This window comes from Vombatus ursinus, unplaced genomic scaffold, assembly GCF_900497805.2.
Source record: "Vombatus ursinus unplaced genomic scaffold, bare-nosed wombat genome assembly UNPS02014814.1, whole genome shotgun sequence".
Taxonomy (NCBI): Eukaryota; Metazoa; Chordata; class Mammalia; order Diprotodontia; family Vombatidae; genus Vombatus; species Vombatus ursinus.
Window position 1 is genome coordinate 4,727,187 of NW_020954592.1, and position 17,687 is coordinate 4,744,873.

Below are 17,687 nucleotides of genomic sequence, written 5' to 3' on the forward strand. Positions count from 1 at the left end.
AAAGAAATTTGTTAATCTGTTTTTAGTCACGTCTGACTCTTCATGACCCCTTTTTGCAAAGATACTGGAGTGGTTTGCCATTTTCTTCTCCAAGCTCATTTTACAGATGAGAAAACCAAGGCAGATAGGGTTAAGTGACTTGTCCAGAATCACGCAGCTAGTGTCTGAGGTCATATTTGAACTCAGGAAAATGTGTCTTCTTGACTCCAGGCCTGGCACTCTACCAACTGCGCCCCCTAGTGGCCCAAGTTTAAAAATACAGCTTTTAAAACCCACTTAATCTTTTTAGTTTTGAAGTAATAGAGAAATCTTGGGTTAATTGTTAGAAGATAATGCTTCCAACCCTTCTTTCCATCTTTCCCCCCATCATTTAGAACCTCAGCACTGAAGCTGGAAATTAAAGTCTTTATTCCTGACAAAAAGGCTTTTGTTCACTGAATGTTCATTCTTGGTTTTTACTGTAAAGTTGTTTAGAAAGCTGAGCTGCTGGAATTCATTTAAAAATTAATAAATAAAAAAGGGTAATAGAATTGAGCTGAAAAGAATTCACAGAGGTTCCATACACTAGATAAATAGTTCTCATGTTAAATATTTTAAGTTCTAATATTGAATATTCACACTGAAACCAAGGGGATTTAGCAGATTTAGGTTCTCTCCTGGCAAGCTCTTCAAGTGGGTCCTCTTCTAATTAAGAAAAAAAACATTGTAGGTAGAGCACCTGCCCTGGAGTCAGGAGGACCTGAGTTCAAATCTGGCCTCAGACACATTAACACTCACTAGCTGTGTGACCCTGGGCAAGTCACTTAACCCCAACTGCCTCACAAGAAAAATAAATAAATAAATAAAAAAACAATCAATCAACACATAGGGACTAAGATATAGAAATGGTAGGAACCTCAGAGGCCTGGTAGAACAACCCTCTCAATTTATAGATGAACAAACTGAGGCTTAGTAAAATTAAGGCCCAGCCCCTCGTGCTCAGATGTGCCCTGCTGGGTGGCTTACATAGAGCATGGGCAATATTCTCTGCCTGACTTCAGAGACAATGATCTTTCCATTTTGCCATGCTGACATATTTATTGATCATTAATTATATACATCTCATACTGCTAGGAGATATGGGCAATAAACTAAAGCATAAGACATAGTAGGGAGATAAGGCTGCCTGTTAAACTTTAAGAAAATAACTAACAGGCAGTAAGTGATAAATGATAAAAAGAATGTTATAGAGACAATAAATATCATGGGAAGAATTCTCTTGTTCTCCTTTTTCTGTTGTTATTATTATTGTTATTTTTTTTTGCAAAGAAACACAGGTTTTCAGTACAGCATTTTCAAATTTTCCCTTTTGAGTCTTGGATGCTCTAACATACAAATGCCATGCAATCAGGCTCATTATCTGGAGGATTCTGATTTCACTCTTGACTTGAAAGCTAAAAATGTAAAATTCTACTCTCTCCAAACTCTACTGAATTTATGCTCAAGTTCCAGGAACACTTGGAGGTTGGCTCCCATTTTATCCAAGCTGTGGTTGATTTCCTCCAAATGATAATTTCATAACAAGCCACCAATTTGAGATAATCAGACAAACATGAAGCAAACAGGGAAGTCTCCACTGGGGCAGTTTAGGTGGAGGCGGCTTCCTGATATCATGGCCCTGTAGTTTTCTGAACAATATCTTATACGCCATAGCCACACTAGAAAGATTTGCCCACTGTTTTTTTCTACATATATATATCTTTTCTTTTAAAAGGGAACTATGGTTTCCCAGGGAAGATAATCCCTCTACCAATGTAGATTGGCACCTTCTCTGTAATATATGGTCTCTAAGAGTTGTTTTGAACTGCTCAGAGATTATTAAAAGACATTAGTCTTGGTCAAGGTCATACAGTCAGTATGTGTCAGAGATGGTCTGTGAACCCAGGTTGAGTTCACTCCAAGGCCAGCTTTCTATCCACTGTGCTATGGTTTTTTTTTCATGTATGTATGTATGTATGCATGTACACACACACACACACACACACACACACACACACAATCTGGAATTATGCCCAAAGAGTTACTAAACTGCTTATATTTTTTGACTCAGCAATACCACTACTAGGTCTATTTCCAAAGATGATTAGGGAAAAAGGAAAAGAACCTAAACGCTTTAAAATGTTTATGGCATTTCTCTTTGTGGTGGCCAAGAACTGGAAATTGCAGGGATGCCCATCAATTGGAGAATGGCTAAACAAGTTGTGGTATGTGATTTTGAGCTATAAGAAATGATGAGCCGGTTGATTTTAGAAAAACATGGGGGGCAGCTAGGTGGTGCAGTGGATAAAGTTTCAGCCTTGGAGTCAGGAGGACCTGAGTTCAAATCCAACCTCAGATACTTGACACTTACTAGCTGTGTGACCCTGGGCAAGCCATTTAACCTCGATTGCCTCACCAAAAAAAAAAAAAGAAAAGAAAAGAAAAGAAAGAAAGAATGAAAGAAAGAAAGAAAAACACGGAAAGACTTGCATGAAATAATGAAGAGTGAAATGAGCAGAACCAAGAGAACACTGCATACGATAACAGCAATATTGTTTTAAGAATGACTTTGAGCAAATAAGTGATTTTGACTAATATAAATATCCAAATTAACTATAAAGCTATAAAGATGCTATCTGCATCTAGAGAAAGAACAGATAAATAGAAGTATGTATAGAATAATTTTACATATATATGTGTGTGTGTACATATATATATATATATATATATATACACACACACACACCTATTTGTGTCTAATGGTGGCCATTTCTAGGGCAGGGGGGAATGAAGAAAAAAAGAAATTTATATAATAACTTTATTATATGTTTAAAAGGAATAGTAAGTTGTATATGATGGATTTGCAGTTTCATATGTAATCATCTTTTTATTATACTACATTATGGAAATGCTTGTCTTATTCCATAAATTAAAATAAATTTTTAAAAATTTAATTAGATTGTTTATAATAGTAATGATTCTGTTGCTATATGAACAATCTCATTGTAGGAAGACCAGCCTACCCAAGTTTAGAGAGGGTCATCACTTGGTTGATTACAGTGTCATTACATTTTCAGTCACAACCATTTTGAATACCATCTTCTACAGGACAGAGAAGCTATAATCTGTATTGGTGGAGAAACCAAGCACACCAACAAAGGCATGGATCTTTGAGGTACTAAAGTGATAGTTATGATGGAATAATCACCATATTCCTTCAATCCTGATGATTTTGTTGAAATGTAATTCTCTCTCTCTTCCGCACCAAGAGAAGCAAACAACATGGCATATTGGGTAGAGTAGAGAAATCGGAGTCAGGAGGATTGGGGTTCATATTGTACCTTTGACCTTTATTGACTTTATGTCCATTATCAAATCAAGTAATCTCTCTGAGCTTCAGGCAATTCTGTAACATACCCACATCAAACATGGAGTTCTTACCCAGAAAAACTCACAAGTCCTTGATGTTTTGAATATTGGATCCCCTTCATGTCCTCTGCATTCCAGACAAAGTAGACAACTAGCTGTTCCCACATCTGTTCTGTACTTCCCCATTTCTATGAATACATGCGGACATCGTGGAATACATATGCTTCTCATCTATGCTTGTTGAAACCCTTATCTAAATTGGAAGTTCAGTTCAGGTATCACCTTCTCCCTAAATTCTTCATTAATCCCCTGAGCTGAAAAATGTTCTTTCTCTTTTCACATTTTCTTAGATGATTTTGTTGATCTTTCTCCTTTGCCCTTATTATATTCCACCTGGGGTCACGTTGTGTTGTATTACACTGTTGAGTTCCTTGAGGGCTGGAATCATAACATTTTTCATCTTCTTAGCATCTACACAGTGCCTTGCTCCTAAAAGGCACATTAAAAACAAACAAACAAAAAGCAAACGTTTGTTGATTTTAAATACCTGTTGACTGATTGTTTGCATGAAATGAAATGAAAACCTAACAAGAAGCTTTGTCATTGGAAGAATGCAGCCATATATTATTTAATTCAGTGGTCAGATAAATAATTTGATCTATTGATTTGTTATATTTAGAGAAACTATATACGACTTCATTTTGAACTACTTCAATGGGCTTTTTTGTTGCTATTTTATTTATTGCTGCCCATTTATTTATTTATTTTTGTGGCTGTTTATTTATAATTGTTTTAGTTGAGAGCTCTGAGAGAGATAGCTCAGGAAAGAACCCTGACTTTTGTTCAAGTCCCAATGTGGCCACTTCTGACCTTTGGCAAATTACTGAGTTTGTATACTCATACAAAAGAAATCATACTAATACTAGATGGATTTTTGTTCAGTCCTGTCCGACTCTTCATGATCCCATTTGGAGTTTTCTTGGCAAAGATACTGGAGTGGCTTACCATTTCCTTCTCCAGCTCATTTGACAGATGAGGAAACTGGGGAAAACAGGGTTAAGTGATTTGCCCAAGGTCACATAGCTAGTAAGTGGCTGAGGCCAGATCTGAACTCAAAAAGAAGCGTCTTCCTGACTTCAGGCCTGGCACTCTGTCCACTGTGTCACCTAGCTGCCCACCAGATGGAAATATTAACTAAATAGGTAGATAGGTTGATAGATAGATGATAGATTAATAGATCATTCATTGAGTGCTTATACTTTGTGTCAGCAGCACTTTCTATGAGCAAAGCAGAATTGCAGTAGCTGAAAAGAAACATGAGATGTGCAATTAGAGACATCTCCACTCCGAATGTTCATATGGACTATTTGTGCCAATCTGTGGTAGGAGCATTCCAAGCTTGTGTTGGCCTGATCAGCCACAGTCAAACACACTGTACTTTGGCTCCAACATGGTGATACCATTTTGGTCCTCTTCAAGAACAAAGGACAACAATCAACCAACCAATTATGTGTCAGGCACTGTGCTAATGCTGGGCATACAAATGTAAATAATTAAGACAATCTGTATCCTGAAGGAGCTTCCATTCTAAAAACATATAAAAAGGAGTAGAAAATAGGAAGTATGCTCATAGTGGCATGATTTGCAACTATTGGCTAGATCATGAGGTAGAGTCCTGGTTCAAGTCAAGATAAATTGAACTCTTATCTATGGTTCCAGGGTCAGAGTCTAAGGTTAAGGGATGAAGGGGTGAGTGGGGAGAGAGTGAGGTGAGGACTATGGCCAGAGAAGGGGTAGAGTGATTTGGAGGAAAGATATTGATTATCCAACTGGAATATTATAAGTATCCAATGAGATAATCTATAATAATAACTGAAATTATTTAATGCTTTATATTTATTATTTCATTAGATCCTCAAAACAACTCTGTGAGGTTATTATTTCTGATCTGATCATTGGAAGTCAGGTTTTAGGACTACACCATCCCCAGTCTTAACAACTAGGAAGGACTACAGAAGCCTCATCGGCCTCCCTTTCTTCCTATCTCTCGCTAAGAGATTGATAATAAAATCCATATTACCATTGTGTTTTTGAAAGGAATAACATCCAACTGCCTCTGGCACTATTCCAAATCCCTGTAATTCTTGTTCATTGGCTGCCTGAGCCAAAGCTCCCTTCCTTGGTCACCACTCCACACTTCCTCAGACCCAACCCCTTCCTGTGTCTGTCTCTCAATCTACCTAACCTTTTCCATTGCTTCCTCTGGAACCTTTACAATCATTAACAAATTCATATTAGACATGTGGCCTACACTCAGAACTTATTTTGAATGTATTCCATTTTTAATTTTCTATGTATAACATTAAATGTACAACATTTCTATGTATAACATTAATGGGCTCAAGAAGCTGAGGCAATCACTTCCCTCCCTTTTCCTCCCATGCTTTGGACTCAAACACATAGCCTAGATGAGGATCAATGAATTTGACTACTCAGACTCCTTTTTTTTTTAAAGTTTTATTAATGTGTTTTGTTTTAAATTTTAAAAAATTTATATATTATCCCCACTCAGCGAGAGGTCTCTTGTAACAAAGTTAAATAATCAAGCAAAATAACAATATGGTGACCTCATCTGAAAATGATTGCAAATGATTCCCTATAACCCACTCCAACCTGTCTTAAAAAATTTTTTTTAATGAATAGAAGTCTATTTTCTCACTCTCCCACTCTTGCCTCATTGGAAAAAAAAAAAAATAAAGACAAATTCTTTGTAACAAATAGGCAGTCAAGCAAAACAAATTCTCTCATTGGCTTTATGAATACATATACATGTATATTTATATATACACATACATATGTGTATGTATATATACATGCATATATCTATGTGTATATGTACACACATACATATGTATATATGTCTCTCTATGTGTATATATTTGTAGTATCTATCCTTTGGAATGATGAATGGTCACTCTAAATCATAGTTCTGATAGTTGTCAAAATTGCTACTGTATAAATTGTTCTCCTAGTTCTCATTTCATTCTTCATCAGTTTATGAAAGTCCTCAAAATTAATCACTTTATAGTGATGATATAATAGTATAAACAATTTTTAGGGTTCTGCTCTAGGTCATATAAATCTATTCATGTCTCTGCAATCATCATTTTCTCATTTCTTACAGTATAATAGTATTCGGTTATATTCCTATATCACAGCTTACTCAGCCTCAACTTATGGATATCTCTTTGCTTCCTATTTTTTTTTTTTGCACCACAAAAAGAATTGCTATAAATGGTGTGTGTGTGTGTGTGTGTGTGTGTGTGTGTAAACAAAGGATCTTTTCTAATTAATTTGATCTTTTTTTGGGGGAGGGGGAGGTGCGTTGTGCCTAGCTAAATGACTCAGTGGATAGCTCTTTTGCCCTAGAGTCAGGGAAACCTGAATTCAAATGCAGCCTCAGACACTCACCAGCTCTGAGACCCTGGGCAAGTCACTTAACCTCTGTCTTGCTTAATCCATTAGAGAAGGAAGTGGCAAGCTACTCCAGTACCTTTGCCAAGAAAACCCCATGGACAATATTGGTGTGCTATGGTCCACAGGGTTGGGAAGAGTTGGACACAACTAAACGACTGAACAACAACAACAATGTGCCTAGAAGTGATATAGCTGAGTTAAAGTAACTTTTTGTGTATAGTGATCTTTTTTTTTTAGTAACTTTTTACTACATAGCTTAGTTTAGTATCTTTTTGTGTATAATTCCAAATTGCTTTCCAGAATAGTTGCATCCAACAGATTCACCAACAGGGCATCAATGTCTCTGTTTTCTCACAGTCTCTCCCACATTTATCATTTTTATTTTCAGCCATCTTTGCCAATCTGGTGGTTGTGAAGAGGAAGGTCAAATTTACCTCAATTTATAATTGTCTACTTAGAGGTGATTTGGAACATTTTTTCATGTGGCTATAGATAGACTGAGTATCCTTCCTTGAGAAATTCCTATTCTTATCCTTAGACCATTTATCAAGTGGGAAATGGCTCCTATTCTTATAAATCTGAATTAGTTCCGTATTTTATCTTATTAGTTCCTATCTTAGAAATGAGACCTTGGACAAAGAAATTTGCTGCAAAGACTTATTCTCTATTATTTTTTCCATTTTAATCTTAGTTTAATTTGTACACTTTTAAATTTTATGTAATCAAAATTATCCATTTTATCTTGAGAGATTGTCTATATTTTTTTTTGTCATGAACTTTTCTTCTATCCCTAGATCTGATGGTAATATTTTTCCCCCATAAGTCTTTAAAAGAATTGCCTAAGGACCAAGATGATGTAGCAGAAGGAAGCAGTAGAATTCAGCTCTATCCTACCAGTCCATATTACCACACAATTTACCTTCTTAGAAAAGTGGTAACTATGATCCAGATCCCTTAAGGGATGAAAGTGAAAGGTTTCATAGGATGAACCACTCCTACCTACCCCAAGCTGAAAGCAAACTTGAAAATGAAAGCTTTGGAGCTAAAAAGCTTCAGCCAATTAAAAAAAAAAGTATCAGCTGAAAAAATGCCCTGAGGGGCTAAATTAAAAATGAAAGACGTCTACACAGAGATTTAAAAATTTTTTTTTCAAACTATACTAAGGTAGAGGTGGGGTGGGGGAGGGGGAAAGCTGTCCATTGCTTTTAGGAAAAAAAAATTTAAAAGAAGGGGATGATAGTTTGTGGGGGAAGGGTCCCAAGAGCATTAATGTAATCAGATAAGTAAAAATAAAATGCCCTTCTGACATTCTCCTACCTGCCAAGGAAAAGGACTCAACTAGGTCTATTCCACTAAATGGAGGAAACTTTAGATTTAACAGAGAATTAAACAAAAAGCCTCTCCTTCTTCTGTCTCCTCATCCAAAGGAAAGGACTTCAACTAAGGCTGATCATAGGAGGGTAGAACTACTGTGTATATGGTGATGGCAAAGGCACAAGGCAAAATTCTAACCCAAGGAACTAGAGAGTCTCATCTAAAGAGAGACTCCTCTCCCCAAAGGAAAGGTCTTCAACTTGATTTGATCTCCAGAGTAGGGAAGACTAGAACTCAAGTCTTGAAAACTCAGCAACAAAAAATGAATTAAAAAAAAACCTTTTATGATTTCAGGGATTACAGACACACAAACCAAGAAAAAGAAAATAACTCAAAAACACCTATAGTCAAGCCTCAAAGAAAAAAAAATGACTTGCCCATGAGGACAATTAGAAATTGTCAAAGAAATGATGCAAGAATTTTAAAAAAGTATTATAAAAGAAGACCCTTGTAAAAAGGATCAACAGATTAATGGAAGTACAAAACCTTACCCTAGTAACAAACTTACTAAAAATCAGAATAAACCAAATAGAAATGAATTGACTTCAGGAGATGAATCCTTAAACAAAGTCAAAAGAACAAGAAAATAAAGCAAAATATAAGATATATCATAAACAACCAACTGGAAAACAGATTAAGAAGATATAATTTAAAGATCATAGGATGACCTGAAACCTATGACCAAAAAACTTTCATACAAATTTCAAGAAATCATTAAAGAAAATTGTCTAGATATATTAGAAAAAGAACACAACATGAAAACAGAAATAATCCACTGATCACATCCTGAAAGAAACTCCAGAATGAAAACTCCCAGGAATGTCATTGCCAAAATCCAGAGCTTCCAGATAAAAGGAAAAATACTACAAGCAGCCAGAAAGAATGAATTTAAATATCAAGGAAATATAAAAAGGATTGCACAAGATTTAACATCTATTACTATAAAGAAGCAGGGAATATGGAATAAGCTACTCCAAAATGCAAAAATCAAAGGTCTACAATCAATAATAACTTGCACAGCAAAATTGTTTATAATGCAATGAGGGGAAAATGGACTTCATTGAAATGGAGAACTTTCAAACATTACTAAAGGTAAAATAATAATAACAACAACATCAATAATCATTTCAAAATAATTTTAAAACATAAGCGAGGAGCTGAAAAGGAACTTTTAAATATGAATATGGGAGTCGAGAAAAATAAAAGGGTAAATGTTATCATTGTTCAGTCATGTTCTACTCTTCATGACTCCATTTGGGTTTTTCTTGGCAAAGAGACTGGAACGGCTTGCCATTTCCTCCTCCAGCTCATTTTACAGATGAAGAAACAGAAGCAAACAGGGTTAAGTGACTTGCCCAGGGTCACACAGCTAGGAAGTATATGAGGCCAGATTTGAACTCAGGAATCTTCCCGACTCTAGGTCTAGTGTTCTACCCACTGTGTCACCTAGCTGCCCCAAAAGTACAAGTTAAAAATCAGAAGGGACTTTATACAAATAAATTGTTTACATTCTAATGGGTGTAGTATCAAAAGCATTGTTTCACCATTTCACCATTTTACCATTCTTTTACCATAACTTTGTTTCTTTTATATCCCTACCTCAATTACTCTATGAAAGACTTATAGATTAGGTTTTGTCTTACATCTAGGTCTCCCCAAAGTGGGAAACAAACATATACTCAAAGTATAATGTAAATTAATTATGGGGTAGGTATTTATTTTGAGTATACCAAACATAAAATATTCACAAAAGTATACTGATAAGTTTTTGGCAATGACATTCCTGGAAATTTTCATTTGGAAGTTTCTTTCAGGATAAGATAGGTGGATTATTTCTATTTTCACAATGCCTTCTTGTTCTAATATGTCTGAGCAATTTTCTTTAATGATTTCTTGAAATACATAAAAAAGTTCTTTTTTTCCTTTTTGGTCACAGATTTCAGGTAACCTTATGATTCTTAAGTTATGTCTTCTCCATCTCTTTTCCAGGTCAGTGATTTAGTAAACAGCTCACATAATGAATAGACATTTGAAATTTCATTACTGCCTTACACTGTTGCCCTCACATGAAATATCTTCTGGAAAGCCAGGGATTGGGCTCATCCTCACGCCAATGGCCATCTCTTCCAATAAAAGCTGATCTAGTTGTTGGGGAATCCTCCCTGCCACTGCGAATAAACTTCAATCAAAGAACCCAGGATTTATGAACCCCTGGAATTCACAAGGTAGCCTTCAAATGGGGACATATCCATCTCAGGATCAGTTCTCATTCACAGAAAATACAAAGGAAGAAAAAGGCAAGAGGAAGCCCATAGATTCAATGAGATAGAACAGGGGTTTGTTTAATTTAATTAAAGCTGCTTTTCCCCCTGCTTCCTCACAGGAAGTACCAAAACTGCAAGATGCCATCAGACATATCAAAGAAAGAGAGCCTAGGGCAGAGCCACTTCCATTTTTAAAGGTCCTTTGAGTCCCTGGAGCATCCTGATTTAGTGGCCAATATGGGAGATTGCCTAATCAAATCTATAAGCTCCCTCAGTATTGAATCTCACCTGTGGTTAGTTACTAGTAGGAAGCACAGCTTTGCATATTGCCTATTCAACCTCTGTTTTCATTTGTAAATGTGTATATGTTGATTCTCCCACCCCAGAAAGGTTGTCTCCTTTAGGATAACTTTTTTTTTCTGGTTGACCTTTCCCCAAGGCCTAGGAAGCACTTAATATATTGAATTGAATTAAAATTAATTGAATTGTGTATTTAATTGAATTTTTACAGATGGGGAAGCTGAGGTTGATAAGAGACTTGAGGTAGAGTTGCACGAAGTCATCACATGAGTCTTTGATAGGATACCATAATTACTGCGTGTTCAAGCAGGATTTAAACCCTAGTCTCTCTTGACTTCAGGTCGGTCGGGACTCTATCCACTCTTCCAGGCTGCCTCACCTCATGTAGACATATATATATATAAATGTCAGCCATTATTATGCATAATTATTTTATTTTAAAATTGCATTTAGATATTTTTATATTTCAGTTTTATTAATATAATTATTTAGTTTTGAGTTTCAGTAAATTGCAATGACCTGCTCCAGTTTGGGGTTGTTTTTTCAGTCAAAGTTTTGGCTGTATGGATGGGAGAGTTCAAAAGTCCAATCATTAACACTCTCTCTCGGGCACCCCAACCATTCCCAAGAATGCTGACAAAAGCTCTTACAAATGTAGTTGCTTGCTCTATTAGCATCTTAGCACAGATAACAGCCTCAAGTAAGTGTTCTTGCTATAATAAGAGCACAATCATTCTTTAAAATCAAACTTCAGAGTAGGTCGACAGTGCATTATCTCCAGTCCAAACTATCTGTAATCAGACTCTCCAGATATTTATCTTAGCCCTCAGGCAGTTTAAAGGGCAGGAGCCGCCAAGTTTTGTTAACCATTAAACAAAGGGTTGTTTTACTTGACTATGGCAGGATTAAAGGTATACTACTAAATACTATACTAAACCTAGGTCTGGAAAATGCTTAGCTTATAAGAGGCCTTCTATTCCTAATGTCCCCTCCCCCTGCCCTTACTCTTTGGTATGTTAGAATAATCTTTTAAAAGGGCATCTCCCCTAACTTTTTTTTTTCTTTTCCCCATTGGTTGATTCACCTGAGCCAAGATATGTGGGCCTTACTCCAGGGGGCAAAGTTTCCATAAAGAAAACTTGGAGAACTTGACTGAATCCTTAAAGGAGGATGCATTACACTGGAATTTATTCCAGCAATTACCTGACTATTAAGGAACAATGAGCCATTATCTCAGTAAATCTACATTTCACTTGCTCTCTGGCTAGGGTGTCTCCAGCCTGCAGGGTTCTAATCATAGAGAATAGCCACATCTTCTCTTCCAATTATAGAACAATTTTTAAAGTCTACCTTAGAAGGCAGGGCACTAAAATGGTAACCTGAGCATGTTAATGCCCGTTTTCAATTTCATCCACTGCATGAAGGATGCTTTCAAGGTTATCTTTTGTTACTCTTCTAGGACCATTCAGGAAGACTGTATTTTTAAGCAATGGGGGATTTATACACAAAGACATGCACACACCCAACAGTTCAAGGTTTCAATTAGTCATCATTAGAAGCTGAACTTCTAAGTTCCCAGATTGCTCTCTTCACTTTAGACAGGTTTCTTCTAAGCATCCTCCTTTGATGACTTAAGGCTTTTTAGGCCATCATTGCTATACCAAGGTCAGTTTTCTTAATATCCAATGAACACATGTGCTTAAAGCCTAGGAGCTCTCATGTTACTCATCATCCAGTCCTCTACAGTAAAAGAGCTGGCAGAGTGATTATCTTCTCACCTCTTGGATCAAATCTGGTGATGCCAGGCCTGCTTGCTCAGACATTATCGTTGTGTTTTTGAAGATGACCAATGACATCATGATGGGTGATGTCTTGACTCAAATTTGAATTGGACTTAAGTGAGGTAGAGTTGCACAAAGGCAAGACAAAAGTCAAGACAACTGGTGATGGCCCAGGATGCAGAGGATGACCTTGCTGTCTTCAGTGTCTGACCAAGCCTTTCATGGCCATTGGAACAAATTGTTCTCATCGTCCCATTCCACAAGGGGAGGTCTTTACATGCTTGATCAGAAATAACTTTCCTTGAATCTCCTTAGGAACACTCAAAATCTCATGGTTTAGAATTCAGTTAGTCTAGTTCCGCTCTTGTTTCTTAGAGATGAAGAAACTAAGGACTGCAGAGGTCTAGTGACTTTCCCAAGGTTACACACAAAGGATCACAGATTGAAAAGTGGAAGAGGCAACTTACTTGCCCAAATGTGACACAGGTTGTGTCAGAACCAGGAGCTGAACCCAACTCCTCTGACTTCAAATGCATTGTTTTTTCTATTCACATGGAGCAGAGCAGGGATTTGAAGCTGTATTATCATTACACAATGCCGCCTTATTCTGTATCCCTTCTCAATTTTTTCAAATATTCTTTCAACAAATAATTATTAATGTGTCTATACTATGTACAGTACTGAAGTAAACTCTAGTGGGATTTATTATGACGCTTCAAGTAGAAATATGAAAAGAGAAAAGTATGAACAAAGTACCAAGAGGTGAAGGTGATGGGGTTGGAATCTGGGCCCAAAAAAGGAAAAACCCTGGACTTTCCCACATGGCCAAATCTCTGGACTTTCATTGTGGCTACATCCAATCTCTCCTCCATTGTCTTACCTCCCTATGGCCCCCAGCCATTTCCCACCCTTAATCCTAGCTAGGCTTCATTCTCCCTTGGCCATGAGGTCCAGGTCCCAGGAGTTCTCTTCGCCCCAGCTTACTAGCCACTTCCACCCAGATCTCCTTAGGCCCTTCCTCCCTTCACCCCAAAGTGCTTGGCCACTCCTAGATCTCTCCCACAGTCTTTCTGTATATAAGGTCCATCTTGTCTCCATTAAGATGCTCTGATTCTTAGAATCTAGCCAATAGCCCATATATGCTCAGATTCCTTAAGAGTCTAGCTAATATGGCGAATCTTCAATAAACCTTGTTTTCGGCTGCAAGAAAGCTTGGGTCGAATTCTTTTGGGCAGGACCCGGCTGTTGTGATTTTGGGGTCCCAGCACCCCTGGACCCCTAAACCACATCAAAGGTATATCTGATGCGGTTTAGGGGTTCAGGGGTGCTGGGACCCCAAAATCATAACACCCAAGTCCTTCCTGAAAGAATTCAACCCAAGCCTTCTTTCAGCCAAAGACAAGGTTTATTAGAACATCCGTCATATTGGGCAGACTCTTAAGGAGTCTGAACATTAGTAAACTATTGGCTAGATTATAGAATCTGACCAGTGGCTAGATCATAAGAATCCCAGCATCTTAATGGAGACAAGGTGGACCTTATATACAGAAACACTGTGGGACGAGTAGCCAGTAAACTGGTGTGAACAGAACTCCTGGGACCTGGACCTCATGGCCAAGGGAGAATGAAGCCTAGCTAGGATTAAGGGTGGGAAATGGCTGGGGGCCATAGGGAGGTAAGGCAATGGAGGGGAGATTGGGTGCAGCCACAATGAAAGTCCACTTGATGGAATTATAGCCTCAGGAGAACACCAGAGATTTGGCCAGGTGGGAAAGTCCAAGGGTTTTCCTTTCTGGGGCCCAGATCCCAACCCCATCATATCCAGTTCAGGGATTTTATGGAGAAGGTAACAACGGGGTTTGGGCCTTAAAAGATAGAGAGAAGTACAACAGATGAAGATGAAGGTTGAGTGAAGTCATCCTTGGTTTAGGGGGAAAGGAAACGATACAAGATCAGAGAAGAAAGTACAGAAGGATGAGATAAGGTGGCCCTCAAAGGCCAACAAAAGGAGTTTGGGATTTATTTAGAAAGCAATGGGGAACCAGTGAGAGTTTATGAGTAGAGGAGCTGAGCAGTTGGAAGGATATTCTGACAACAATGTTTAGAATAGCTTGGATCAGGAAGAGGGGGAGGAAGCTGGAGAAGTCAGAAAGGGGTGAGATAAATTATACTGACAGAGATTAATTAACCTTGGTAATGGTGAGGATAGTTACTTTCAACTAGGTGGTATAGTGGACAGAGTGCTGGGCCTGGATTCAGGAAGACCTGAGTTCAAAGACAGCCACAGATACTTACTAGTGACCCTGTGCATGTCACTTAACCCCGTTTGCCTCAGATTCCCTCCCAAGTAAAATGAGCTGCAGAAGGAAATGGCAAACCACTCCAATATCTTTACAAAGAAAACCCCAAATGGGATGAGTAATAATAACAACTCTGTGATTAAAAGGATGAATGAGACTGTGGGTGAAGATGTATATTTGGTTGTATGGTTCATCCCTGTGTTCAAGGAACTAGTGATCTACAATGCTTCTTAAAATGTGGGTCATATGGAATTGGGAACACAAAGCAAGCCCACTTTGCACACACATGTGCTCAGGCCACGTAATGCCAATGAACACTGCTGAAACATGAAAAGGGGTCCTTAGTGGAAAAAGTTTAAGAAGCCCTCACTAGCAGGAGAAATAATACATAAACAAATAGCTAGACAGGTATATGATGAATGCCAAATGAGTTGTACCATTTGAGTGCTGTAGGAGTGTAGAGAAAACAGGAATCATTCATACCAGAAGTGGTCAGGCAAGGCCTGGAGGGAGTGATACTTACGAGGGAAGGAGGGAATTTTAATAGGCAAAGATGAAGGGAGGGAATTCCAGACATGAGGAAAGATGTTCAAGAAATGAAACGTAGTCCAGATGAGTTGGACTTTACAGCTCATGTTCAGACATAGTGGTAGGCTGGACTTAGATTACAGAAGGGCTTGGATGTCAGGATTTAAAAGGCATTTGGACTTTGTTTCCTAGGCAAAAGGGAGCCATTGATAATGCCAGAGAGGAGGAGTTAAAGATAATGCCAAGATCTCAAGACTGGAAGGTAGGTAAAATAGTGTCGCCATAAATAGATGATTGGAAAATCAATAAGTATTTATTAAATAACTACTATGTACTAGGCACTCAGGAAACAGGAACAATATAAGAAGCATCCTTACTCTCAAGAAACTTCTATTCTAATAGGAGAATCAAGAAGTATATATAAAAAAATATATATATATATATAGTAAATATGAAGTGAATAAATTCAAATATGAACAAAGTAGATAAACACAAAATAGTTGTAGGTAGTGCAGACACTAGTAGAGAAGGAGGGTTCTAGCTTTTGGGAGATTAGGTAAGGGTTTGTAAAGAAGGTGGTGCCTGAGAAAGATGAGTTTGTTTTTAGACATGTTGATTTTGAAGTGCTGACATAACATCCAGGTTTTATGTGCTGCAGATTCATTCATCTCACCAACATCTGCAATTGTATCTGGTGGTTAACATGTACAAAATGCACCATCCCAAAATGTAGCCTTCCCCACTGGCAAAAAGCTGGTGGCCATTTGCTTGGTAACTTTCTACTCTTTTTTTGCTTTTTCCTCATATTATAAAATTAGAAATGGAAGGCAAAGTGATATGGCTGACCTGCGTCAAGAAGCCCTGGGGTCAAGCCCCAGCTCTAACATATACTGGCTGTGTGAGCCTGGCCAAGTAATTTAACCTCTCAATTCCTCTGGGATCTCTAAGGCTATAAATTGCAGAATTAAGGTACCTAAATTCTTCTGTTAAGACATGTATCATTTATATATCTGATTTTCACAAAGAAGCTGGGGCAAAAAATCAATTATGTCTGCTACCTACAAAAGGAGATGTTTAAGGTTATCAGAATTAAAATTCTTCATTTGCTATGTTCATCTCTTTAACTCGCTCAAGGAAAAACCTACTTTGACAACAGAGTAAGTAACTGATGCCATTATTACATTTTTAGCTTCCCATAAGTGGAATATACTTGGAGGATTAATTGATTCTGCCACTTTTAATAACTTCTTGGTTTTCAGAATACTCTCTCAATCATTCAGATAAAACATACCAGCTATTCAAGTGCCCCACTGAGGGTCCCTTTTTCTTTTGCAAACCATCTTTCAGGAATTATGTAGCCTCAGCTCTGAAGACTATGTTTGCTGCCATGACAAATCCAAGTGGATTATAAAGGATGAGATTATTTCAACAATTTCAGGGACATGCATACCTCCAAATAGAGAGAGGATTGAAATAATAAGGGTCCTTAGCTCATCTTCTCACCTTTCCCCAAATGCTTTAAAGAAATGAGGGAAAATCAGGCAGTTTCACTTAATTCCATAGCCTTATCAAATTTGTGTGTTGGGTCACATATTTAACAATATCACTATTCTCTCAAGAAAAGAGATTATTAGAAGTCCTTTGAATTCTTGTTGAAGAAATGTATTTTGTATATTTGAAAGAGAAAAAGAAAATACTGCTTTTACTAAGTTGCTTGATATCTGAAATAGATTCCTTAGAAGGACTGAAAGTAACAATCTTATTAAATGTATCTAGCAATGATGGAAAGACAATCTATACTATAAAAATAGTTTTGATTTTTAAAAGTTGCGTCTTCCCTATATCCTTTAGCATATATATATACATACACATATACATGTATGTGTGTGGTTGTATGTATATATATATATACATACACATACATATATATATATATAGATAGATAGATTCTCATCAATGGGGAGTGGCATTTCATAGATGATAAAGCTAGAGGAAAGGATCTAAGAGACCATCTAATCTATCTTCTTTGTTTTACAGATGAGGAAACTGAGGCCAAGGGAGGGTAAGGGATTGACCAACCTTCCCGTATCTTGGCCTCACCTCAACCTCTTCAACTCCCATGAGTCCCTTGTCTGCGTGAAGCCTTTCTTGATCCCAGCCTTCCCACAACTACTAGTGCCCTCCCTGCCAAACTACCTTACATTTAACTATTTTGTATATGTTTATATTTATTCACTTTGTACTTGTATATATTTTTATATAGACTAGTTGTCTCC